The 26,670-nt window shown below is 46.8% G+C and overlaps 1 long non-coding RNA gene across 1 annotated transcript in view; it reads right to left on the bottom strand.

The window, feature by feature from the left end:
• LOC141985650 (uncharacterized) overlaps nucleotides 1-26,189 on the bottom strand; it is a 41,695-nt gene extending 15,506 nt beyond the window's left edge. The window contains exon 1 of the long non-coding RNA XR_012638991.1: nucleotides 26,110-26,189. This is a non-coding gene — a long non-coding RNA (uncharacterized LOC141985650). The remainder of the gene's footprint in view (nucleotides 1-26,109) is intronic.
• Between the last annotated feature and the right edge of the window lie 481 nt (nucleotides 26,190-26,670).

The following is a 26,670-nucleotide window of genomic DNA, read 5'->3' as shown; positions in this document are numbered from 1 at the left end:
GGCCCTGCCTTCCTCTGCACTGCCCACTGGAACAGAGTGGGTTTACTGGGGATGGCAGGCTGCACTATCCTCCTTCTGTGCACCAAGCAGCTTGGGAAGGGTTTGTACAATCCTTAGAGTTCCCCCTAGGGCAGGGTAGCTCTGAACAACCCTTTACTGAAGGCTGCCGATTAAAGACACAAACTAGGCCTCTTCATTTTATGCCCTCAATAGCCAAAGACAATTAAGCCTTTGCCTTGGACAGCTGCTGAGCCTCTAATCACTTACAGATGGGAGGTTTTTGTTGTCAAGCACAGCTGCTCCTCGCGGCTAAGCATTGCTTACTTTTGCAGGGAGGCTGAAGGAATGTTGCAAATTTTTTGGCCAGCGGCTGTGGTAGCTCAGCCCGACCTGAGCTGAGGTGATCTCTGACCCAATGCCTCTTGCACCATACATTCCCCTTGAGGTGGCCTTGGTGACCAATGTTGAATTGTGACACTAGTCTGAACATCATGGGTAACCACAAGAATTAAATGCAGTGTCATGAGGGGCCATTTCATCATCACGATAGTGGCGATCACAGACTGATGACACAAGTAGCCGCTGTGTTACTGCAACGTGTCACAAGTGATGACTGCATTATCACGCTAAGTTGGAAACAGTCAAGAAACATGTAAGTATCTGTCCTAACTCCTCTCTTTAGTGAGTCTGCTTCTGTGAACCATTATCTAAGTGGCACTGAAATTTTACCTTATGTCAGTATGGGGATGGAGGAATCACCGATGAATTCCTCACATGAGGAATCAAGCCCTCTTCCTCGTCAGCCATCTTTCTGCATCGAGCTCTCTTCCTCAATGGCTATCATCAATCAAGAGCCACAGTGAGTTGCCGCAAACCCCGAACCGGCACACGGGCATAATAAGGAAATCAGATTGTGCGTATTTAAGAATCAGGAGGATTTGATGAGACTTTTCAAACTCTCCTTCCGCGTGTTTCATTTCCATGGGAATCGAAGCGTCAAGTCCTAAAAAAACCCAAAACCCTGTGGGTGAATTTCATCATCAGATGCACTTCAGAACCAGCTGAATTGCACTCCAGCTGGGTGTCTTGCTGTGGAATTACATGGGAGCCATCAGAGTTCTTTTCATTGTTTCCCAGCCTCTCTACTGAATGCCCTGAAATCTCCCCATCCACACAGTGATTTACAAGCACTTGACACCAGCCATTTTCTTTAATTTACCTTGATTTCTAAAGCCTCCTTCAGATGGGAGGCTAGCAGGGCTGCTTTACCTCTCTGTTGTGTTCCATCGTCTGCAGCTGTCATGAGCAGTAGGTATGTCAGCAGAGAACGTTCTCAGGAATGGGTGAGCTTCAGTGCTCCACATCCATCACTGCAGGGAATGGCTGGTTCGTAGGCATTCCAGAGTTGACGTCCCTTAGCATGAAGCCCTGTCAGGAATGGTGTGGGAGCACTGTTTGTGCAGGAAACTACTCCAATCCCAGCTTCCCCCAGCAGCAGGTGCTGTAGAGAATGGCACACGAGCACAGGCTCTGAGGCACAAACAGCTCCACCATTCCCAGCTGTCCCCAGATGTTGGGAATGGGACAGATTTTATTTGAGATGCTCCATTGCCCACCATACAGAACAGGATTCTTCAGAGACTTTGCTTCCAATAGCATTTTGGGGGCTCTATGAATTACTTCCCCCATCTCCTTCCCCTCTGCTCCACTCCCCAAACTCTGCTCTTGCCTCCTGGTGCTGGGATGACTAGAGTTGTCCCTTGCTGCAGCCTGGCACCTTTCCCCTAGGTAAGCTGTGATGCTTCTCCAGGCTGTCTTTGAAACCAACTTGGCTGCGGTAGCCGCCAGGCTTCAAAAGGAAAGCATCATTAACAAAAAGGGATTTCTCTCACCTCAGATATGGGCAGTGAATACTTTTAAACACAAGATGTGCTAATTGGCACCACTGTAACCCCGTGATCCTTCCTCCTGGGCAAGCTAATGAATACATGAATATTATTATGAAACCCCAGAGTGAAAGAGGGCTTAACACACCTCCAGCACTCAAAAGAAACACCATACCCATCCCAACCCTCAGTTATGAGTGAACCTAACACATGTGCCAATGCATGCTCTAGGGCTCAAGTCAGGAGGGATCTAAACAGATCAGATACGTGGCTGGAGAGAAGATAACTAGCATGAGTTTAAATGTAGGAAAATACTATCTAATACACCTGCGGGAAAGCAATATGAAACACAGATGCTCAATGGGAGGGAGAACCCCAAAGCAATAGAGATGAAGGAGAAATCGTGGGTGGCAAGTCAGCAGTGCCGGCTCCAGGCACCAGTGAAGGAAGCAGGTGCCTGGGGTGGCCAATAGAAAGGGGTGGCACTCCGTGCATTATTGGGGTGGCACTTCCGGGTCTTCGGCAGCAATTCGGCGGTGGGTCCTTCATTCCCTCTATTCCTCTTTGGCGGCAATTCAGCGGCAGCTCAGTCGGGTTTTTCTTTTTTGTTATTCTTTTTCTTCACCACTTGAGGTGGCAAAAAAGCTGGAGCCGGCCCTGCAAGTCAGTCTCGGCTTTACAATTCAAATGTGGCAGCCAGGAAGAAAAAGGGCAATTCAGTTTTGGGTTGAAAACACATTGGCGTCAAATCACATACAAAGAATTAATAAATTCCTCTCTGCATGGCTCTGGCACACTTACACTTGGAATATTGAATTCATCTGTGGTGTGGTCACTTCATTATCAGAAAGAATTTGGAGGGTGTTTAGAGAAGAACAACAGAAGTGATTTAAGGTGCTGTAAGTATTGATTAATAAGGAAAAATTAAAGCTGAGATTTTCAAAGGGGCCTAAGGAAATTAAGCAATCAATTCCCATCAAAATTCAATGGGTGTCGTGTATGTAACTCCTTTGGTCCCTTGTAAAAATCTCAGCCTAAGTGCCTGATCCAGCTCCCATTGTAGTCAGTGGGAGACTTCCCATTGATTTGCATGGGAGCTGGCCTGGATCCTAAGTGCGCTAAGTACACAGGGTGAAATCCTAGCTTATTGCAGTCAGTAGGAGTTTTGCCATTGATCTCAATGGGCCCAGAATTTCACCAACACAATTTAGCTAAAGGATAGTATGGCTAGAAATGATTAGTGTTACTATAGACCAGTGGCTCTCAACCAGGTGTGTGTGTCCTTCTGGGGGTACGCAGAGGTCTTCCAGGGGGTACATCAACTCATCTAGATATTTGCCTAGTTTTACAACAGGCTACATAAAAAGCACTAGTGACATCAGTACAAACTAAAATTTCATACAAAGACTTCAAGCTTCAGAGGGGTAGCCATGTTAGTCTGGATCTGTAGAAGTGACAAAGAGTCCTGTGGCACCTTATAGACTAACAGACGTATTGGAGCATGAGCTTTCCATGCATCCGACGAAGTGGGTATTCACCCACGAAAGCTCATGCTCCAATACGTCTGTTAGTCTATAAGGTGCCATAGGACTCTTTGCTGCTTATACAATGACTTGTTTATACTGCTCTATGTACTATACACTGAAGTGTATGTACAATATTTATATTCCAACGGATTTATTTTATAATTAAAATGAGAAAATGAGCAATTTTTCAGTAATAGTGGCTGTGACTCTTTTGTATTTTTATGTCTGATTTTGTAAGAAGTCATTTTTAAGAACATAAGAACAGCCATACTGGGTCAGACCAAAGGTCCGTCTAACCCAGTATCCTGTCTTCTGACAGTGGCCAATGCCAGGTTCCCCAGAGGGAATGAACAGAACAGGTAATCATTGAGTGATCCATCCCCTACCACCCATTCCCAGCTTCTGGCAAACAGTGAAGTGGGTAAGCTGGGGGTACTCAAGACAAATCAGACTCCTGAAAGGGGAACAGTAGTCTGGAAAGGTTGAGAGACACTGCTATAGAGAAGGGTGTGGTATAAAATTTAGAGCTGGTCTACATGGGAAAATTATACCCCTATAAATTAGGTGTGAATTTAAACCAATACAATAATACTAATACAGCCCCTTGTTTGGATGCTCTTATACAAGAGTGCCATTTTGTTTTGTTTGTTTTTTGTTCTTCACATACGGCGCTACAGCGGTGTAGCTGCATCGGTACAGCTGCGCCCCTGTAGCTCTTTAGTGAACACTCTACTCTGCCAGCGGGAAAGCTTCTCCCATCAGCATAGTTAATCCACCTCCCCAAGAGGCAGTAGCTATGTTGACGTGAGAAGCTCTCCCATCGATATACCACGGTCTACACAGGGAGTTAGGTCAGTGTAACTACATCTCTCAGCAGTGTGGATTTTTCACACCCCCGAGCGATGTAGTTATACTGACATAAGTCTGCAGTGTAGACCTGGCCTTAGTTTATATTGCTTAATTTATGGGAAGAAGTTTAAGATGTTAAAGATCATCATTTAAGTTAAAGAGTGTCCACATAGGCAATTATATCTGTATAACAGGGCCTGTGGAGATAAGGCCCTAGGCAGATAGATCAATAGAGGCCATCACAATCTGAAATTATCTGAAGGGTGCGGAAACCCAGGAGAGAGAGGAACTGTTTGGAATGAAATTAACAGAAAGTTTGGACAGACTATCATGGAAGTCTTCCCAACGGTGCTATCTGTTCAGCTGTGGAATAATCGCCCCAGCGAAATGGTGGAAGGTCCATCGCATGATTTTAAAAACTAGACAGAATAAAACAGAACATATAATGCATGGAACCATCCTCCACGGGCAAGCAGTTTGACTTTAAGATCAAAATGGGCTTTTGCTATCTCTAGGACATGCTACCACGAGCAACTCCAGCCCTCATGAGCCCAAAATAAGCAACGCCACACACACAGCTCTGGCCCGCATGAGCAACCCTGGAATAACAAAACCCAACAATCATAAGCAACCCTACAAAAACAAGCCGCAGTGTGCAGCTCAGCCTTCAAGTACAGCCCTGCAACAACAAACTAACATGTGAGCCGGTGAGCACTTTAAATAAAACCAGATTTCGGTTCTAATGTGCCCAGCGGTTATTACAAACAACAGGGAAGGAAAGAGGAGTTTACAAATAAGGAATGCCCAGGTTCCCCTTTTAAGCTGTACAATAACTAGGACTCTTACTTTGAAGAGTTTTCTCTCTACTTCCTTCTTTGTTCTGAGGTCCAGTGCCACTCTAGTTTAGGATACTGGATGAATATTCCAGGAAGCATGGAGACGATGCCTGAAGGTGGTTGGAGAAGGCTCTGCCTGGGGGCCTTACCCACTCTGTGGTCCCCTCTCAGGCTCAACCTTCTGTCTGGCTTCCCGGAGAAGTATTCCCATCTCCTGTAGTCTGTTACCACCCTTTGCCTGGGCTTCTGAGTGCCTTTTAACCTGCTCTTTTAGTCAGAGCATGCTCGGCAGGCCCGGAGCAACGGGGCTACCTGGGCCCAGTATTGTTTTTTAACATGTTTGGGCCCAGTGTGGGGTTTGTATACCCCATCACAGCATGGCTGGCTAACTGGATTTTGAAAGACACAACATTTTGTAGGTAAAGGTTTTCGGAGAAGAAGCGCTGATGACCCTATTTCTTACCTTGATCCCTTCAATTCACTATACCTAGTAGATGGGTGGCCCTCAGAGCTGGGACCCTTGCTAACATGCTCAGCGTTAACGAAAAGCACTAGCAACTTTGTTGAATAGGTTTGACCTCGATGGAGGTCTATGCAGCACTAGCTAGGACTGCCCCAGTACGCACTGGGTCTCATGTAAAACCTGGGGAAGGGTGTCTTTCTCCTTGAGCTGTTCTAAAGTCCTATGGGGGTAGAACTTTCCAGACCGTTTTGCTATGGTGGCACAATGGGCAGCTAGAGAGAAGGCAGGACAGTATTCTGGTTCACTCCCCACATGTCCTGGCTTCAGCCCACCTAGAATTCACTAAATGGAGCTCCTTCAAACTGAACCCAGGTCCCGCTGGCCCTTCGTTTATCAGACAACCTCATCTCCTTATAAGGGCTGCAGTGTTCACCCATCCTCCTGTACAGATTATTCCTCCTGCATTTTGCTCCACTTTGCAGTTTGGCTTTTTGATCTTATACATGCCCCACTGCCTAAATCCCAGAATGTTCCTTCCTCATCCCTTCTCCAAAATCCACGAAGTCCTGTTTTTATATTACAGCATAAGCCTCTCTCTACTTCTGGGCCCTGCTCCCTTGGCACGCAAGCTGTGTTCTCCTGTGGCTATACTTCTAGGCTCCACCCTGCTAGCCCCAGTGAGCTGGACTGGTTTCCAAAGTGAGATCAAAAAACCATCCCGAGGAGGAAGAACTATAGGAACTCTGTAAGAGCATAATAACAAAGAAGAGAGGAGGCCCCACTCCAGTGCCATATGCTGCAGCATTGCCAAAAAAGGGAAGAATTACCAACAGCCATGTCCCCAGATGATCACTCTTCTGTTCTCTCTCACTCGCTCACTCTCAGCATCCTATTCTCTTTTTCCTATAGGCAGATCTGTAGCAGCACATCAGTCACTCTCTGACTCAGCTTGTCATGATGGATTCACCCTCCCCATTATTTTACCCGTTGTTGGTCTCTTTTATTCTGGTTCTTATTCCGTGCCTATCACCACATGGCAGGCATAGCACAGGCATGTGCAGACTGGGAGGGCAAGAGGGGGACAAGGATTGACTGGGGTCTGATGCAGGCTTTGTGGTTGCTCTAATTTACAGCAGCCTTACAGTGTTTGCCTACAGGCTGAGATACAGCCCGGGACTTTTGTAGCAATGGGCACTACTCAGACTCCCCCCTCCTGCCCCTGGCTCTGCACCCATCCCCATAGACTGAGGCTGGCAAGGGGCTTGGTATGGGGCCAATTCTTCCCCAACCACTTGTTGCGCCTTTACAATCCCTACACCACTGCAGCAGCATACAGGGGCTGGAGCAAGGGGGTGGGGAGGGAGGGCAGAATATCTCTCTAACGCCTGATTCTCAGAGGTGAGGAGTGCCTGCAGCTCCCATGGACTTTTAGACCTTAATATTTGAGTGAGGATAGAAGTCACCCCCCCCCCAACTCCACCTCCCCATTACCCACTTACTGCCATATCTCATCCAGATTTAATTCACTCACATGTACATCCACTGTAGGGTCTTGCTGAATCTTTGTTGGGACCCATAAGAGTCTGACAGCAGCAATTCAATTTAAACTTTTGGCCCTTATTAAAAAAAAACCCCAGGGAACTTCCTAAACAAAAAACATAAAGGGTTCAGTTTGAAATTGTGTTTCACTGGACTACAGCTACCACCAAAAAGCAAGGATATCTTCTTTACAAAAATGCTAAACCTTTAAAAACCACACGCCTCTCAGAAAGCCTGGAAATATTCTGGGTGAGGTGATACGTCAGCTAGAGAGAAAAAAGGAGCTGAAGGCATAGTACAATAGATGCCATGAACATGTCACACCAACAGCTTTGTACTGGTATGCAAAAAGTTATATAACAGAGCACAAGGCCCTCATGAAGGTGCGGAACAATTAGTGACAGAGTTACAATTGCTGACTAAGGACTGTGCATTTATGAATGTGGATGAAATTATTCAGGACAGGAAGCATTTGGAACAAATTTACCATAATAAGCAGAGAGCTGAGCTTAATTTAACTGAAGCTGTGCACACTGCTAGAATGGCACAGGCCCATCTCAAAATCAGTGTCTAAAGAAGAGATGGTGTGTACAGTAGCCAGCTAACTGGGCAGTTGCCCTCAGGATTCTTGAATGTAGACAACGATGGTTTGCCCTGATCACAATTTTTTCCTATTCAGATATCAGTGAAAATGATCTATAGACTTAATTACTGACAGAAGTTCCCAGCAGGGATGGTAATAATTCCTCTGTGCACAACAAAGACTTTTGCTGTAATAACCTACCACCTTTTCAAATCCTTTATGGTGTTGTGCCAACGCTGTCCCAAATCTGCAGGTTCCCCACTGCTTCGACCCACAGAATTACACTCCATGATCATAGCTAAAAAAATATAACCTTCTTTCTCAAATATTTTTACATACCAGTTACGTTTTCTTTTATATCCTTTCTCAGTTTGCTAAACTCGCTGCTGCTGCCTACACTTTAAAAATACCTTAATAGAGTTAATCTCTCTTAAATCATGCCTCCCTACTTTCCTAGGTTGCTCTTCATATTCACCCCCCTTCCTCCACCTCTCTTCACTTTTGCACTCTCTTTGTTTTAGAGGTCCAGTAAAGTTTGCAGGATACTAGTACTGTGCTTCATGAACAATAAACTTGGCTGGGTGCCTTCGTACCTTAACGGATCTTATGGTCATTGGGCGGTTTGCTCAAGGTCTGCTGTGCCAACTGTCTGTGCAAAGCTGGGACAGCACACAGAAAGAACACACACATGCTGCCAAACATCTAAGCACACCTACATCCCTCCTCAATATTCCATGTGGCATCAGGGGCTGCATGCCTACCCCCACCACTCCACACAGGGAGACATTAAGGACAATCATGGCTTCACATACACTGACCAGTGAAAGCCATGGTTGCTGTATGCATAGCTAATATGGAAATGAACGTTTTCTCCTTCTTAAGTTCTGATCCATAAATGTATTAAGTTTTTAAAGTATTTGCTTTTAACTTTTACAGATTTTTTTTGCATTATTTTGTTACTAAAATTCTGTAGTTTGGACAATAATTCATCTTTATTAGTTCCCAATATATGTTCCAGAATGCCTTGCGGTACTGAAAGCACCCACTGATTTGTTATTATACAGTGTGACACAACTCATAAGATCGGTGACAAACTGTAATAATTGTAAATGTACAGTAAGCACGTTGCATGGACAGTGTTATATTTATAGATCTACACCAGTGGTTCCCAAACTTGTTCTGCTGCTTGTGCAGGGAAAGCCCCTGGCGGGCCGGGCCAGTTTGTTTACCTGCCACGTCCGCAGGTTCGGCCGATCGCAGCTCCCAGTGGCCGCGGTTCACTGCTCCAGGCCAATGGGAGCTGCTGGAAGTGGCAGCCAGTACGTCCCTCAGCCCGCGCCGTTTCCAGCAGCTCCCATTAGCCTGGAGCAGTGAACTGTGGCCACTGGAAGCTGCGATTGGCTGAACCTGTGGACACGGCAGGTAAACAAACCGGCCCGCCCCGCCAGGGGCTTTCCCTGCACAAGCGGCGGAACAAGTTTGGGAACCACTGATCTACACCAACCACCACAGGATTCCTGAAACAGCAGGGTGAAGTAGAGCACAGTACACCACAAGGCATTACTGTGGTTTGCTGTTCAAGCGCTCTTTCAAAGCCTCCATGAGATGTATAGTTCTGCACTATAGCTCTGGTGGCTCACTATTCAAATCCAGCAAACAGCCACTCCACCTCTGTCCTCTACCCTGGCAGCAACTTCTCCTCCTTTGCCTCACAGATATTATGCAGAACACAACAGACAGCTAAAACCTCTGGGATATTTTTTTCCCTGAGATCCAATCTTTGATTAAACAACACCAGCATCCCTTCAATCTACCAAACTGTCTATTCAACTGTCATTCTGCACCTGCTGAGCTGGTAGACAAACCTTTCCTTGGTGCTGTCATGGTGGCCGGTGTATGGCTTCATGAGCATAGCAGAAGATGATTAATGGACCCGCACACTTGAATGACAACGGCTCCCACCGTGGATTTTCCAACTCTAAAATGATTTCCCACTGACTAGTAACAACCTGGCTTTGCAAGTTTCCACAGCACAATCACCACTTGCTTCTCCATTGTCAGTGCAGCTCTCATTCTGGTGTCCCTGCGCTGGAGGGCTGGGGTGAGCACGGCACACAGATCCAGGAATGTGGCCTTGCACATCCAAAAGTTCTGTAACCACTGCACGTCACCCAAACCTGCATTATGGTGTGATCCCACCAGGCAGTGCTCATTTCTCAGCCCCAGAAGTGGTGCCGCATCATCTGCAGCTGCTCTGGGAACACCACCAACAGCCTTGAACTAGTTCTCACTATGTCCCACAGCAATCTGTCCTGCACAAAATAGTCATGTTCCGCACTGATTCAGTTCTTGCAGCTCTGCAAATACTGGAGGATTTTACAACCTGTGTTTGCAATGCTCATGACAATGGTACAGAGCTGTGCAGGCTCCACGCTTCTGTCAGAGATGGTGGACAGCGAGAAGGCCTGGGTGGGTTTGGGGGATTTTTTAAAAAGGCACAAAAATTATGGGATATAGATGACATGATGTGATGGAGAAAGGTCCATGCTGGTCCTCTTGCTCCCAATCGGCCTTGTGTGCCTCATGCATTGCCAAAACTTTGCAAAAGACAGTGTGCTGGATGGTGACAAGTTGCACACTGGGATACTTACCCATGATGCACTGCACTCTGCATTGACACAAGCACTCCTGAAGTCTATGTGCAGCACCAATACAAGGAGCCTAGCACACATGCGCACATGGAGTTTGGATCATGTCCCATATGAGGAGAGATTAAAGAGGCTAGGACTTTTCAGTTTGGAAAAGAGGAGACTAAGGGGGGATATGATAGCGGTATATAAAATCATGAGTGGTGTGGAGAAAGTGGATAAGGAAAAGTTATTTACTTGTTCCCATAATATAAGAACTAGGGGGCCACCAAATGAAATTCATGGGTAGCAGGTTAAAACAAATAAAAGGAAGTTCTTCTTCACTCAGCGCAGTCAACCTGTGGAACTCCTTGCCTGAGGAGGTTGTGAAGGCTAGGACTATAACAGGGTTAAAAGAGAACTGGATACATTCATGGAGTTAGTTAAATCCATTAATGGCTATTAGCCAGGATGGGTAAGGAATGGTGTCCCTAGCCTCTGTTTGTCAGATGGTGGAGATGGATGGCAGGAGAGAGATCACTAGGTCATTACCTGTTAGGTTCACTCCCTCTGGGGCACTTGGCATTGGCCACTGTTGGCAGACAGGATACTGGGCTGGATGGACCTTTGGTCTGACCCATTATGGCTGTTTTTATGTTCTTAAGCAATATACTAATTGTGGCAGTTTTATGCTGACATAACTTGAGTCAGCAGAAGTTTGAAGACATGCACATTGCCTTACACTGATAATCTTCAGGAGTAATTTGGGATAATTGATAGGTAATCTACATAATCTACCCCTCCTCCCCTGCCCCCCTACACTCAGACATACAACCCTCTGTTAATATAATCTTATATTACCACATTGTGGCCAGTCACCACCTTGATTTCTTCCCTGATCTGCTGGGCCTCTTTCTCTTAACCTTTGTTTTTAGACTGTGAGCTCCTTGGGACTGAGACAGTTCTTTAATCTAGGACATCGCGGGCTGTTGCCAGAATGGAAATAATAATAAATATCTAAACCAAAGATAGCGCCAATGGGAATTCCTGAACAACGGCCTACTGTTGAGACAGCCTGATAGCAAGAGTTTGACATTTGGAAGGCCAAAGAGTGGAAATAAAATCCTTAGATCCTGTCTACCTTAAAGGTGGAACCATGTTGGGTGTATCAGAGACCAGGTACACCCATTTGACATGAAGCAAACTCATTTCAGTATGTTTACACAGTAAATTTTTTCTTGACACAAGTGCAGATACAATTCTTCCCTCGTTTACAAGGTACGACTCCCCACTGAAGTTAACAGATGTTGCTCTGTGCAAGTTAAGGCAGAATCAGAGCCTATGCATCAACCATGTTAAGCCCTGAAACATGACATTTAATATCTCTAAGGACAGGTTAAGACAATCTCTAATTACTAGGGATTAGGAGGTTTCTTGCACCTACGACCGGTGTTGGCTACAGTCAGATACAGGATATTGGGCTAGCTGGGCCTTGCATCTGACCCTCTTTGGCAATTCTTATGGTAGATGTGGACAAGCTGACATAGTTGTCATCCAGGCTCCAACACTGCCCTCACTTATGGATGGCAATTATATCAGTGTATTCTGGGAAATTCTGTACTCAGTGGCAAAAGATCATTGGTGTTTTTCAGACAGAGCAAAGCACTTTGGAATGTCCCCTTGTACAAGGATCCGAGAGGTAGGAGGACTAGCTAACCCAGTTGTACAGCAGAAGAATCACATTAAAGCTTTACAGCCTGACAGCTGTGCTATGGCCCTATTTATGAGCAGGGCCTGTGGCAGTATGCATGGATTAAGTAGTCCAAAAACTACTCCAAGATCCCATTCTTCAGCATGGGACGTTCCCTCTGAGCACAAGCATGCTCCAAAGGGATACACAAGTGGACATACTGAACCATCTTTAAAAATTATCCATAAAACATTAAGAAAGGGTCTCTAAACCTCTCCCCGGAGAAAATGAATGAGACCTACAAACACCAGGAGAGCCCAGTCCCCTCCACAGGACATTCAGCTAGCCTCACTAAAGCATCTCCCAGCTCAAGCCTTTCTGCACTCACTTTATAACCAGCTTTTCCAGCCAGCAGCTCTCCCAACAACTCTCACGGAAGAAAACTGTCTCTTGCTTTTGTCTTACTCAGAGGCTTTTATAGCTACTGTCCTAAGCATAGGTACAGCTCAGACCATCCACAGGTAGGCCTAGTTTGCCCTCACCATTACAGCTCAACTAGTCTTAACAGAACCACCTGTCCCCAAGTAAATCAAACTGTTCTTTCAGGCCCCTGGCACTCATAAATGATTTCTCTAGCAGAGGGTTGAAACACAACACTTCCACATGGTTAGAAACCACATGTTAACCAGGTGGTGTGGGCATGGACTGGAGGTCGAGTCAACCATACTAAAGATATGGTAAAAACTTCCAGTACAGATTACCCTGACATTTTGTTTTCCACATGCACAAAACCACATATTTCTAATATAAATAAAAGTTACTCCTGTTCCTGCTTATAAGCTTTGATCCAGACTCTGATCTCTCTGGGAAACTTAGAACTGGGATTTGGCTGTTGTCAAATGAAAATAAATACAGGGGTTTGATAGATGGAACAGCTCTGTTCAATATTGGTTTAGTTAGTCTGTTGAAGAAGGGTGAAAAACCCCAGCATCAACTAAACATGGCACATTGACTTCATGCAGCAGATGCTTTGGAGTTTGTAGGATTTCACATGGGAATCAGCTGTGGAGGGACAGGTGTAGTGGGGAAGCCATGAGTTAAGGGCAGCATGATGTTGCAGTCAGTACTTCTTGGAGTAATGCCACAGAGCCAGACAATCTGGACTGGCTTCTCAGCATTGGAAGAAGTACAATTAGTAACAGTTTATCCTGTGCATGCTACTGTATGAGATCCAAAATAAGATGTTATTTTCAAGGCAGCAGCAGAGCCACCATTAGGAGTAGGCTAAACAGGTGGCCGACTATGGCACCTTATTTTTAGAAGTGGCTTTAGCCCTGCCCCCATGACACCAGCTCAGAGAGCTTGGGGATGATGGGCTGTCCCTTTAAGGCTGCCCATCCCACCACCACTTGGAGCAGAAGCAGGTCGAGGAGCTGCTGCATCAGCATGGTTCCAGTCCAGCTCCTCCTCTCCACCAGATGGGACAGCTTGTGGGGGACACAGTCTGCCCCGTTAAGGGTGCTCCCCCAACCTCAACCACCAGGTAGCAGTGGTTGAGTGTCTAGTCCCAGCCTTCGGTAGCAGAATTCTCCCCCACTCCCATTCATTATTCCTAGGCATCAACCCCTCTTCCTATTTGGAAACAGCCAAGTTTTTCCCACATCCTTCAGGTCCACCTGTTGCTCATAAAATCTGGCCTGATATTTGAGGTAAGAGGTGTTGTCTGTCTGTGTCCACACAGCTCCTGAGACCTAACTGCAGTGCTGAAGTGGAATAGCCATCCAACAACTACATGCCACAGGGAACCCTAGTGAGGGGGAGATAGCATGAATTACCAGGCATTCCCTCCCTGTAGAACACTCAGGAAATCTATGTCACACTCATACTAGCCCAGAGGTGGGCAAACTCTGGTCTGCGGGACTGTCCTGTCCAGCCCCTGAGCTCTTGGCCCGGGAGGCTAGCCCCCAGCCCCTCCCCTGCTGTTCCCCCTCCCCCACAGCCATGCCGCCGTGCGGGCAGCACTCTGGGCGGCGGGGCTGTGTGCTCCTGCAGGGCAGCACGGCAGCGTGTCTGGCTCCTTCCGGGTGGCGCAGTTGCCAGACATGCTGCGCTGAGTGGCATGGTAAGGGGGCCTGGGCTGGGGGGCAGTCAGGGGACAGGGAGCATGGGGTGGTTGGACAGGGCAGAGGTTCAGGGGGGTGGGCGGACAGGGGGGGTTGGACAGGGGGTGGGGTCCCGGGAGGGAGCAGTCAGGGTACAAGGAGCAGGGGGGTTGGATGGGTCAGGGGTTCTGAGGGGGGCAGTCAGGGAGTGGGAAGTGGTAGGGGTCAGATAGGGGCGGGGCAAGGCTGTTTGGGGAGGCACAGCCTTCCCTACCCAGTCCTCCATACAGTTTCGCAACCCTGATGTGGCCCTCGGGCCAAAAAGTTCGCCCACTCCTGTACTAGCCCCTATTAACTGCTACTTTAGTACGCTGGAGAACAATTTGACTAACTTGCATCTTTGCAGACCTTTCTATATTCTCACTTCCAGCCGATTGAGATTGTTATTTTGAAGTTGCTTTCAAAAACAACCATATGGAAAAAACCCTAGATTGCTTCTCTGGTTATGTATATTTGTATGCCCCAATCTCTGTAGTATCGGAGTGCCTGGCAATCTTTGATGTATTTACCCTCATTATGCCCCTCTAAGGTAGAGAAGCACTATTATCCCCAGTTTACAGCCTGGGAAGTAAGGCAGAGAGACACAAGACCTAGATTCTCAAAGGTACTTATGTGCCTAGCTCCCACTGAATTCAAGTGACTTGCTTAGGTCACACATGAAGTCTGTGGCAGATCAAGGACTTGAACCCACATCCCCCAAATCCCATCTTATTGCCCCAATCACCAGACTATTCTTCTGTGATGCTGCCTGAGGGCGTGGGGAGGCAGGGCTGTGAGGCACATTACTACCACCTGCCCTAGTGTGAAGAACCCATGTCTCTGAGGGCCGTGGATCTGTTCCCCAACACCAACAGTCTCTGGCAACACAAGCACTCCCCTCTAGGCCTCTGCAGGCCCTGCTCTCTCTTTACAGGTTAGCAATAAGCTCATTCCAACTCCTGAGTCCTCCAAGCATCTCCTTGGAGTGTCCAGCCCTTGGTCCACTGGACACTCACAGAATTCCCATATCCTCTCTTCCCAGAGGGACAGTACAACCCAGCTTACTGGTTCTGCTGTAGAACACAGCTCCACTTAACACCCAGCACTTAGACTTGCTTTCTCTACAATCAAATCTAAGTTTATTTAACAAAGAGCAGAGATTCAAATGACAGCAAGCAGAAATATTGGAACCAAAGGGTTACTTACAACATGAAATCATAACACGCTTACACTTAACTGACAAGACATTGTCCTATCATACAGAGCAAAAGCTCATGCAAAACCCTTCCGGCATATTACAGCCAGACTTGGCTGTGGTTTTCCATTCACGAAACAAGCCCAGTATCCGCTTACTTCCTAGATGAAAAATGCACACTGAGTCTCTGTACCTACAGTTATACTTCCAAACATCCATCATCTCCACTTGCAAACAGGATAACCCCTACTACTTATGGGTTTTCCTGGGTCACACCTTCCACTACTGAGAGCTCTGTTTCTGAGTTAGTTAGGCTAATCATTCAGTTACCCTTTGTGTTTCATTGTCAGCCAGCCTGAGGCAGGTTTTCAGAAGCAAACTAATCCGCCAAAGTAGGATCACATGACAATTATTTTTTCTGCATCTTTGTTTTCTGCAGTAATATAAATGTGCTTTGGGAATTTCAGATGATGGGAAAGTGATTGTCATGAATGGCCTGCACCTGCCTTACTGAAATCCCATTGGGGGTGTTACCACTCACTTCGCTGAGTCAGGATCAAACCCTATGTAAGGGGACTTTTGCCCCCTTACTAACATTCAGTGGGGGTGTTTAGTTGCTAGCTCCCAGTACTAAAAGGGGAAGGGTCGATGGGGAATCAGGACCCTGAGACTGACAGTCCCCAGGAACAATGGGGAAAGGCCAATGCTCCAGGTCAGCCTGATTGACAGGGTGGGCAGGCTAATCAGGGAGTCAGGAGACCAGGGGGGTCCCGTCCCCTGTGTGAGTTGGAATTGCCGGGGTCAGACAGAGTGGGGCGGAGCTAAGGAGAAAGCGGGGGTGCAAGCTGAGCTGGGGAGCAGAGCTGTGCCAGATCCAGAGAGAGCAGACCCTGTCCTGGGAGCAGAGTTGCAGCTCCAAAGCCAGAGGCACAGCCCAGAGAGAGCAGACTTGCCTTGGGAGGAGGGCTGCAGCAACCAGAGCCAGAGGAGCCAGAAAAGCAGCCCAGGAAGCAGGTCAGTGCTGGGAGCAGAGTCATAGAAGCAGCCTGTGGAGCAGACCTGTGCTGGGAGCAGAGCTGCAGCAACCAGAGCCAGAGGGGCCAGAGAAGCAGCCCAGGGAGCTGGAGGCAGAGCAGCAGTAGTAGTGCTGAGAAAGAGTGGTGGAGCTGGGGCTGGAGCAGTTCAGAGCTGGGGAGAGTGAGGGGGACCCTGGGCAGCGGGCCCAGCACAGGGAGACGCCTCAGCCAAGAGGCTCTGCAGGCCAGGCTTGGATCGTAACCCTGACAGGGTGGGGGCGACACTGGGAAGAAGGGTCCTACCTTGTTGGGGTTACGAGGACTCTGCCAGACAGGAGAGTGGAAGGGGAGTCCGCAAGGGCAGGGAGGCCACTGGGTAAAGGAAGTGGGAGCAAGGATTCGGATCCTTTCGCTAGCCCACTTCACCGGGGTAGTGCAGAAGCCAGGAAAGTTCCCCACAATAGCAGGACTATTTCCCGCTTAAACCTAAATCTAGTAAATAAAACAAAACAGCATTAACAGAGGATAATATCAAACCTACCCATCAGAAGCAGTCAAGGTTGAGCAGCATTTCAACTGTATGTTTTAACTCCTTTAAATTTTCCCTTTCTGAAAGGAATATACTGGAAATTCCTTACAAAGGACAGACACAACCTACATATCTTTCCAACATAGTTCAGGTCATCAAACCTTTGTGCTGCCATTGAATTGAAAGGGAGTTGATGAGAGGGACTTTCAGTCATCTGCAGTACTTTTCTGGTTTGCTTAGGATTTCATATTTTGTCTTTGTGCTGTACTCTGAGTTTTGAACCAAACAGGGCTGCAACCCCGACATTTTCCTATAATGGGCTGTGTGAACCTTGATCCTCCAAGTCCTGGTGTGGTACACAGCCAGGAGTATAAGCACAGGTTATGGATGGACAGAAATACAGTTAAGTGCTGGGCTTAGTCAACCTTGCTGAGCAGAAGTAAGTCTCCCTTGCACACGTGCTCTCTTACGCTCAAGAACATGGAGTGAAAAAGAGGGCAGGTGTGTGTGTGGTGAGGGCAAATGGGTACATCTGGGGAGACTGAGTCTAAAGGTTTGTTGTCACTGCTGTGTTACTCAGGTGATTGGCACCCAAGTATGAGCAGCCACACTGCAAAGCCCTTCCCGAGTTACTGCATCCTCACTAGTGCTGCACTGCCCCTTGGTGTGTGTCGCTAAGACTTCTGGGGGCACAGCCCATAGTTCCTTGTGCTGGAGTAAGCCGAGCAGCTCTACGAGTCTTTCCAAGTGAATTGTGGAAGAATTTGTCCATCCTTCTGTGCACATGGAGGAACTGGGGGAAGGAATTGGAGGACTAGCAGCACTGGCATGATTTAGTCTGTGTCCTCACTGCAAAGAGGGTGGGTTACCAGCCTGAGCAAAAGTGGTACTAAGCTCTAGTTTGTATCCCCAGCTGGGCCAGCTGTCCTTGGTTTGAAAAGCACCACCGCACTCAAGGGAGAGGGTTTTGTGTGTGGACAAGAGGCGGAGTTAGGGGCAACACCTGAGTAAGAGCCTGGGTAAACTCTGCAGAGAAGACATACCCTTAAAGTATGATCCTCAGCATGGCACTAAACTACACACTCCCCTATTCGGCCTCTCTCTTGTTACAAGGCAAGAATAAACTGTTGCTTTCAGTCATACAGGATTGGGTTCCCTCACACTCCTTGGCCTGCTCATCATTTTCTACCTTGTCCATACATGTCCTACACTGTGCCCCTGTTATTAAAGCATGCCTTGTTGCCTGGATACTGGGATCCAAGAGAAGAAACGTAAAAATTGTAGAGTTTTTGTATGGAGTCTGCTCTTTGCTCTTTTCTGGGGAGCTGTTTCTGCAAAAAAATAAGCCCAGATCTTCCTCTCCATCCTTGTTCGGTAAAGCAGAGATCTGTACATTGTGGATTCTAAATTGGCTTTCAAGTGCAGCAGCTGCTTTATAATGTAGCATTTAGTTTTCGTTCACCCTGCAGTCAAGTAAGCTAGAAATAATTGTATTTTTGTCGTCATGTTGTTAGAGTTTTGATCTGATTTGCTAGAGCAGTGTAAAGTGACCTTAGTTACTCCTAAGGAAATTCTGAGCCAAAAAAATAAAAATTCTGCACACAGTATATTAAAATTCTGCATGTTTTATTTGTCAATAAATAAATGCAGAGGCTCCAGCATGGCAGTGGGAGGCACAGGCCACTAGCTGCGCAGAGGTGGGAGATCACCCTGCAGCCCTCCTCCCTTCCAGGACACGGACTTGGCAGTGAGGCTGCACCCGACCCTGAAACAGCACAAGGGCTGGACCTGCCCCAGAATCACCCAGGGGCCCTGGCCTGCCACAACAGGCATGCCAGGTGTGGGGCAGGCAGGGTCAACCACGCAGGATCCAAGTGTGGAGGGGCTCAGTGTTGGGGGGGACCCAGGTGTGGGGCTGAGAGGGTTCTGTGTGGGACAGTCTGGGTGTGGGCATCTCAGTTGGGGGTCTAGGTGTGTGTGGGATCTGGATGCACAGAGGCTCGTTGAGGGGGCTTCCAGGTGCAGGAGCAATGGGTGAAGGTGGCTGGGGCTCAACGAGGGGGTCTGGGTGCTCGGGGAGTGGGGCTTGGTGAGGTGGAGGTCTGGGTACAGCTAGTTGGGGTTCAGTGGTGTGGGGGTCTGGGTGTGTGGGGCTCATCAGGGTCGTCCAGTTGCAGAGGGGTGGGACTCAGAGGGGTGGGGGTTTGAGTGCAGAGGGCTCAGTGGGGAGTGGTCTGGGTGCAGGAGTGGGGCTCCAGATGCAGGAGTTGAGGTTCAGCAGGGTGGGTTTAAGGATGGAGGGCTGAGGCGGGGGGTCCGGGTGTACAGGTTCAGGCTTGGTGTGGGGTCTGGGTACGGGGGTCTGATTGCACCGGGGTTGGGCAGATGGGGCAGCAGCAATGGGGACAGGAAGCAGGGGAGGATGCTGAGCTTCCTGCAGACGGGGCAGGGTTTTCTGGGGGTGGATCTGACACAGCCCCATGTGCTCCTTGAAGGGGAAGAGGAAGTTTTGTCCTCCCCTGCCTCTAACCCAGCCGGGACTAGCAGCTGATCCCAGCACAAGTAGGAGCCACTGGCTGGGGTGGCCCCAGCCCTGTGATGATTTACATCTCTGCCAGCTGCTCTGGGTGCCCAAAAGGATGTACTTGCACTGCTAGGGAGGGGTGTGTGACTGCTCTTGCAGCTTCCCTTTGCTTCCCTGTCAGAAAGTCATTTTTCTGTAGGGAAGCAAAAAAAATCTGCAGAGGACATGAATTCTGTGCATGTGCAGTGGCGCAGAATTCCCCCAGGAGTACTTTGTGTAAATGAGAATCAAGCCCATTAATGTTTGTCAAGCATTTTAAGATCCTCAAAGGGAAAGTGCTATGGAAATGCATTCTGTATATGTCTGTCTATTACTACTATTGGAAGGGAAAGAACAGCCGCTCTGGCTTCAGGCCATTCTAGCTGGCTCAGTGCTGCTCCTTCCCTGCCATCCTTAGGAGCACCCTGGTCAGTACTACTGTGTTTTCTGCATCATTTACCTGAGACTAATGTATCAGCATCAAGCCTATTTCCTTTTCCAACAAGGAGAGATTTCTGGATAAGCCCTAACCAAACTGGCTATAGTTTCTACAAGACCTCAGCATGGTGCTTTACCCTCTGTTAACTCATATGTCTCACTGTCCATAAGAGTCTCCTCAGAATAACAGCTAAGGAGGCTCGCCTCTTTGCTGGTTATTTTGTATATCCACAACATCTACTGGTCTCCTTGATCAGCCATTGCCATAGAGGCTGGATGCTAGTCTCATCCACCTTCCTTACAGCCACACAATATATCTTAGTATAATTATTCCATAATGATATGCCTCCCACAATGCATTTCCTCCTTCCTTGGTGCTGTCCACTGAAAATACAGCCAAATCCAAAGCTATACAGAAATGCAACAGAATAAACTTCTAAATGAATCCTTGTGAATGGACTGAATCTGGGGACTGATAAACCCTTAGACCCAGATCCTCAAAGGTATTGAGATGTCTGACTCAGGGAGTTAGGCACCTCAATACATTTGAGGATCTGGGCCTTAAGTCGCTGCTTCAAATCCAGCCTTGGTTGGGAATAACTGGAAGTAGTTACAATCGGATGACTTTCTGGTGAGCCATGTGAATGGAGAGAGGGGGTGGGTCTTGAGCCGAATGTCAGTGAATAGGTGGCCACATCAAAAGCCACTGTAGTGCTTGGCACCCTTGTTGGTATTCTCAGCAGAGAGCCCAAGGAGTGAATAGGCCATAAGGAATGAAATCCCCTTTTCACATCGTTATATGTATTTTCTCCAAGGCAGGTTAAACCTCGAGTAGTTTGCACTGCGACTGCCACCTCAAACGTACCTCTTCTATGCATAAACAGAGGATTTCTTTCTTTGGAGCTGCCTGTCCGGTACCTTTCATAAACACTGGTGTCACATGAAACATTAAAATGAGAAAATCTTTTATGAGGTCTTTTTCATAGGGAACTGACAGAAATTTGGGATGGGGAGTATAGACTTGTCTCCCCTGTTAAACCATTTACAGATGGAATTGAATAACTTTTTAAAGGTTAAAAATGTGCACTGATTTATTAAGATTCTTGTTTCCCGGTTAAACAAACAATCTGTGAAATGTCTTGCTGTGTACAACTTCTGGCCTTTTGTTTTAATGTTTCTCTTTTTTTAATCAACTTCCGCTCACAGCATTAATAAAAATTACTGGTTTTTTTTTTTTAGTCCAGTGCTGATTCATGAGAGAAAAGGAGTCATGAGTTTACGTTTCCTCAGCTGCTTAGAGCAGCTATTGAATTTAGTGATTCAGATGGGAAAGTAGGAGACATTTGGGTATCTGGAAACTTCCTGAACTACAGATCAGACATAAAACCAAGTTCCTAATCCTAACCACTTATGGTCATTTAAGACGCAACAGCACTTTCTGAAAGAGTAGTGGCGTGAACCATGGTATCCTGGCCAAATTCCAATCTGGTTAATTATCTTTTTTTACATAGATTTTTCCCACAGTTTGGGATGTGGTATTCTCCTTCACTTCCTCTCCTAAACCACTATTCAACATTGCCACATGCTGTTAAGCAGATGACACATTTCACCCCAGAAGGTGAATGTAATGGGTGAAGTAATTCCTTCTGCATATATGGGCCTGATCTAAAGCCCATTGAAATCAAAGGCAATACTTGTTATTGATTTTGGAACATGAGTGTATGGACTGTAAAGCTATTCACAAGCCTTTGGGAGAAGATATGCCATCGAGATGCCAGATGTTATTGCTACCTTATAGAAAGGCATGTTGTTGTTTTTTAAGATGGGAATTTCCTGTCGGCTTTTCCTAAAATGGAAGATGTGCCTCAAACTACTTCAAGCTAGAGCTCCTGAGAATGTACAGCTCCTGGTCTGCACTGATTCTTAGCTTGATTGATCTCTTTAGCTTGTATTTCCTCAGCGTGCATCAGGCAACAGGAAAGTGACTTTTGATAAGAGACTCAGATGCTCAAAGGGAAATAAAATTCAACTTCAAACAAATAACGATCACCGCTTCCTTTTCAGCTGCAGTCTAGGGGGAATGTGTCATGAGACACAAGGGGTTGGACCTTTGAGGATCGACTTCAGGAGTCGGGCTTTAAGAAACTGCCAAAGTTAATCACTTCAAATAAGGCTGCAACAGAACACTGGGCTTGCTACAGGAAACCATTACTGCAGCAGACAAAAAAAGATTACACGTTGCATTATCTGGCAGGGATAGGAAAGGTGCCACTGTCAATGCCACCCCCTCCCCCATAGCTCCGTGATGCGCTGTTTCAGGATTTGGAGGACACAGCTAAAGAAGATCCTCTCCAGAACAAACTGCACCCTGACACAATCAGACTAGTGGCTCTCCAGGACCCGATGAGTACAGGACTCTTAATTTGGAAGATTTTTTTGTTTTGTTAAGCAGGTTATGATTATTGCTTAGTATTTGTATTGCTATAGCACCTAGAGGCATTGAACTTAGAGCTCCATTGAAGTAGGCACTGTGCAAACACACGGAGAGACAGTCACTGTCCCAAAGCGCTTACAGGCTAAGACAAAGGATGAAAGGGGACACAGAGATGACGTGACTTGCCTGAGGCCACACATCAAGTTGATGGTAGAGCCAGGATGTAACACCTAGTCTGGTGCCCCAGCTGATAGACCTTGCTGCCTCGTCCAATTGCATCCCCAAAGGTTCTACAAGTGACTCACTTTCCTGATTCTCCCACTTCGGTATCAGCAAGATTTTTATCACTGGAAAAAATGTGTGGATAAGAAGCATATTGCAAGGTTAATAACCTGCATTGCTTTCAACTTACAAAAGTCTTCCAGGACCAAGTGGGGAAATGGAGATCTAATGGAATGGGGAGCGAGTTCAAGACTATGCACAGACACCTCTTTTTTAAAAAAGGAAATCACTTCGGAGGTGTTCAAAAGAAATGTTTCCAGGATAGTGGCTGGGATTAATGCTAGTCATGACTTGCATTAGAAAAAAATTTGGATTTCAAAAGCAGAAATGTTTGCAAAACAAAATTGATTTTCTTATTGCTTCATGTTCCCAGAAGCTGCTAGTCAGTTTGTGGGCTAAGTGGGTCCTAGATATTCAGGAAGGCACTGGAGGGGTGATTAAACTCTCTATAATGCACAGCATTGATGCGGATATTAGTTATCCATGTATGCAGATTATGTCCTGTACTGTACCCTAACAATACAACTGCTTAGGAAGGTTCGTTATTTATCTGTAACCATAGTGACTCAGCACTTAAATAAGATATTGTCTAACCTAAAAGACAGATATCCAGGTGTGTGAGCTAGCTGAGGTACTTTGATGGCCCATGTTACCACAGTACCTAAGCACCTTACAATCTGGAATGTATTTATCCTCACAGCACCCCTTTGAGGTAGGGCAGTGCTTCTATCCCCATTTTGCAGATGGGGGACTGAGGCACAGAAAGACTAGGGGCTAGATTCACAAGGGGGACTGAGGCATTAGAAAGCTTCAGTGGAGCAGCAGCTGGAACCCAGTTCCCCTCTCTCCCAGGTAGGGGCCTGAACCACTGTGCTATAGAGTCATTCTCACATGCTCTCTGGCCCAATTAATATGTAATTATTTATACAGAGTGGAAGAGCTTCAACAGAAGAGTTTGAGAGACCAAACCCAGAATGCCGTACAGGCCAAGGGCTATGGCGTTCTCTGAGGAGAATGGCTTCTAGTCCCTGTTCCACATCAGGCAGAGAAAGGATTTGAACCCAGATCTCCCACAGCCTGGGTAAAAAGGGAGGGGACATGACCTCCTCCTCTTTTGCCCAGGGTGAGGTGTGTTCTGAGTACACCCATCAGATCAGATGGGTGGGGGGGAAGCACCTACTTCGTGAATCCTACCAGGGCTTATGAATGAGTGAGGCACCAAGCAGCTCTGTAGCATCAAGACTGAGTTGGCTGCGTGCATGCTGAAATGTGGGCACCTTGGGGACTTCACCGGTGGAAACTTAGGCACCTTAGGATTAGGTTGCAGCGGAGTAGGGGGTTGTGAATGCCAGTGCTGCCTAACTGTTGGACTTTGGCACCAAAGTCCCCCTTGGAAATCCAGCCCTAAGTGACTCACCCATAGTCACACAGGAAAACTGTAGCAGAGCAGAGACTTGAACTCAAGTCTAGCCAACACCTAGGCTAGTGCCCTAACCACTGGACCATGCTTTCTCTCTGGCTAGCTCACAGAACTCTTTATTTTCCCCATACATACATGTCGCTGCACTGTACCTCTGACTGGCAAATTAAAACAACCAGTGAGAGCTACTGGGCTAAGGAGGAAGTCTATGGAACTTAAGAACTTCCTAAGAGTGCCAGAGAGAGCCACTGTGGCCAGGGCACCAGCACAGATTTATAGGGCCAAGTTGTGATCCCACTTGGAACCTGTGGAGTTACTCTAGGTTTATAGAAGCGTAGCAGAGATGAGAAGCTGGCCCATAAGTAGTTGACCGTTATTACAGAAATTCAGCCAGATCCTCAGCTGGTTTACATCAGCCTGGCTTCAGTGGAGTATGCTGAGGGCAAGTCTACATTTAAGACGCTGCATACAGCTGCACCACAGTAGCGCTTTAATGAAGATGCTTTAAGCTGATGGGAGAGAGCTCTCTAATCACTAATCATCACTAAACATCACTAATCCACCTCCCTGAGAGGCGGTAGCTATGGCGACAGAACAAGCTCTCCCACCGACACAGTGCTGTCTACACAGGGGTTGGTATAAGTGTGTCGCTCAGAGGCGTGGATTTATCGCACCCCTCAGCGACGTAGTTATACCAATATAGGTCTGTGTTAGTATAGACCAGACCTTATTTACACCAACCGAGGATATGCCCTATTATTTCTACTTAGAGAAAAATATTTCTTAAAAGTAATTCTCTTCTATTTCCTGTGGGGAGACAGGGAGGCATTTGCTGTTCTTTAAGTAGAAGCCTCTACCCTGCTGCTGTGGCCCCCTATCTCACGTGCTGCTCCCCTAGAATTCTTAAGCTCTGCGGAGCATTTAAACTGTGTGGGCTCCCCACAGCACCCTGGCAGCTCTCTGCTGCCAAAGCCTGTTTCCCAGGGAAATACATCTACAGCTAGAACAGCACAGAATAAAGCAAACGTGAAACAAACAGATCTACAGTCATTTATAATAAAAGCTAGTCTGATCGCTGAATAATTGGTGGGAGGAAAAGGCTCCCCTGGGCTCCTTCAATTCTTTAGCATTTGGCTTGGTGTTTTTCATTGTTAAGTTCCAACATTTTGCTCAGCGCTGTTTGATCCCATGAAGAAGATACTTGTCATTGACCCGCAGATTTTACAGCCTACGCAGAAAGACAAGTTGAAAGAAAAGAATAAGGGTGGAACAAACAATGTATTTTATTTGGACTGTATTTTTTCCTGCAGCACCTTCCTGTCATTTCTGATCTTTGTGTTTCACAGCTCCCTCCCAGTGAAGCATCCCCCTTTTCCCTCTAATATCACATTCTGCTGCCATGGAAATGATTGAAACGTCATAGATCCAGCATCGTGACCTCACTGCGGGAAGGCATAAAGGCATAGGAGAAGAAGGGCTGAGATGGAACCAAGCCAGTGTCTGAACACAAAGGTTCTATCAATAAGTGGCATGTGATGAAAAGGGAATGGATGTATGTTTACATCCTATGCTTTTTTATAATGTTTGTCCTCTAACATCATAAAGGGAAGTTGGAATTTCCAAGGGCGCATTGTAGAAAAGCAAAGTTCATCTTTTGGATCAAGGGAGGATTAGCTTTTCACAATGAAATGTATTTTAGTTGTAGGGACATGAATACGGCCTAGTTGAATTGCCAGTGTGTTTTAGAGATCACTTTACAGATATGTTTCCTCATTATTCAACCAGCTCGCATCAACACAGAGCAATTTCTGTCTCCCTCCCGCTGCTGCTGGCCACCCCTCCCTCTCCTCCCGTTTCTCATTTTGATCTTGTTCATGTTCCAGTTTCTAGCAGTTTATCCAAAGGCACGACCTTAAACTGACTGAATTAAACAAGTGTAAAACTCTGTGTAGATGCTCTTAATTTGATTTAAACCTGCCTTACATCAATGTAGTTTAACTCAGCTCCTTATTGAGTTAAGCTAAATCAACATGGGCTTGTCTTCACTAGAGGACAGACTCAGTATTCCTCTTGATTGTTCCTGTTAACTTACCCCCACATCCCTGTCGAGACTCAAAACCCCCACAAGTTGTGTCCTGGCTGTGGCACGCAATCAGGCAGCTGCCTTGCTCTGAGATTTAGTCCAGACTGTGACTTAGCTTGGCTCAGTATTTGCTAACCTGACGTGTCCCCAGTCAGAACACTGGCCTCAGTCCCCACCCACCAGTCGATTGTTGCTGGTCCTCCAATCCTTTTCCAGAACTCCACACAGCACTTCAGCCTAGTTCCTTATCTTGCCATCTACCCAGTCTCTGTATGCTGATTGGATGTCACCTCCTTCAGACGCTGCTGCTTGAAGTCCTTGGCCCCACACAGGTTTTGCACCAATTTAAACTTTAAGTAGATTTTTAAACCAATTTAAAGTTCACCTGGTACAACTTTTAAATATGGACAAGGCCATCGATAGCAATTCTTAGCAAGCGGTGTTTTTTCCATAAAATAACATGCATGGCTCTCTGGGGGCCCCCAAATTAAAATTCCCAGCTTGGTCACTTATTCACCATGACCCTCACTTTTCAACAAAGCCAAAGTCAGCAAAAAAATTTTTTCCAGC

Source organism: Natator depressus, chromosome 1 (genome assembly GCF_965152275.1).
Source record: "Natator depressus isolate rNatDep1 chromosome 1, rNatDep2.hap1, whole genome shotgun sequence".
Taxonomy (NCBI): domain Eukaryota; kingdom Metazoa; phylum Chordata; order Testudines; family Cheloniidae; genus Natator; species Natator depressus.
Note: the sequence above shows the minus strand (reverse complement) of the source record. Positions and strands in the feature narration are given on the sequence as shown.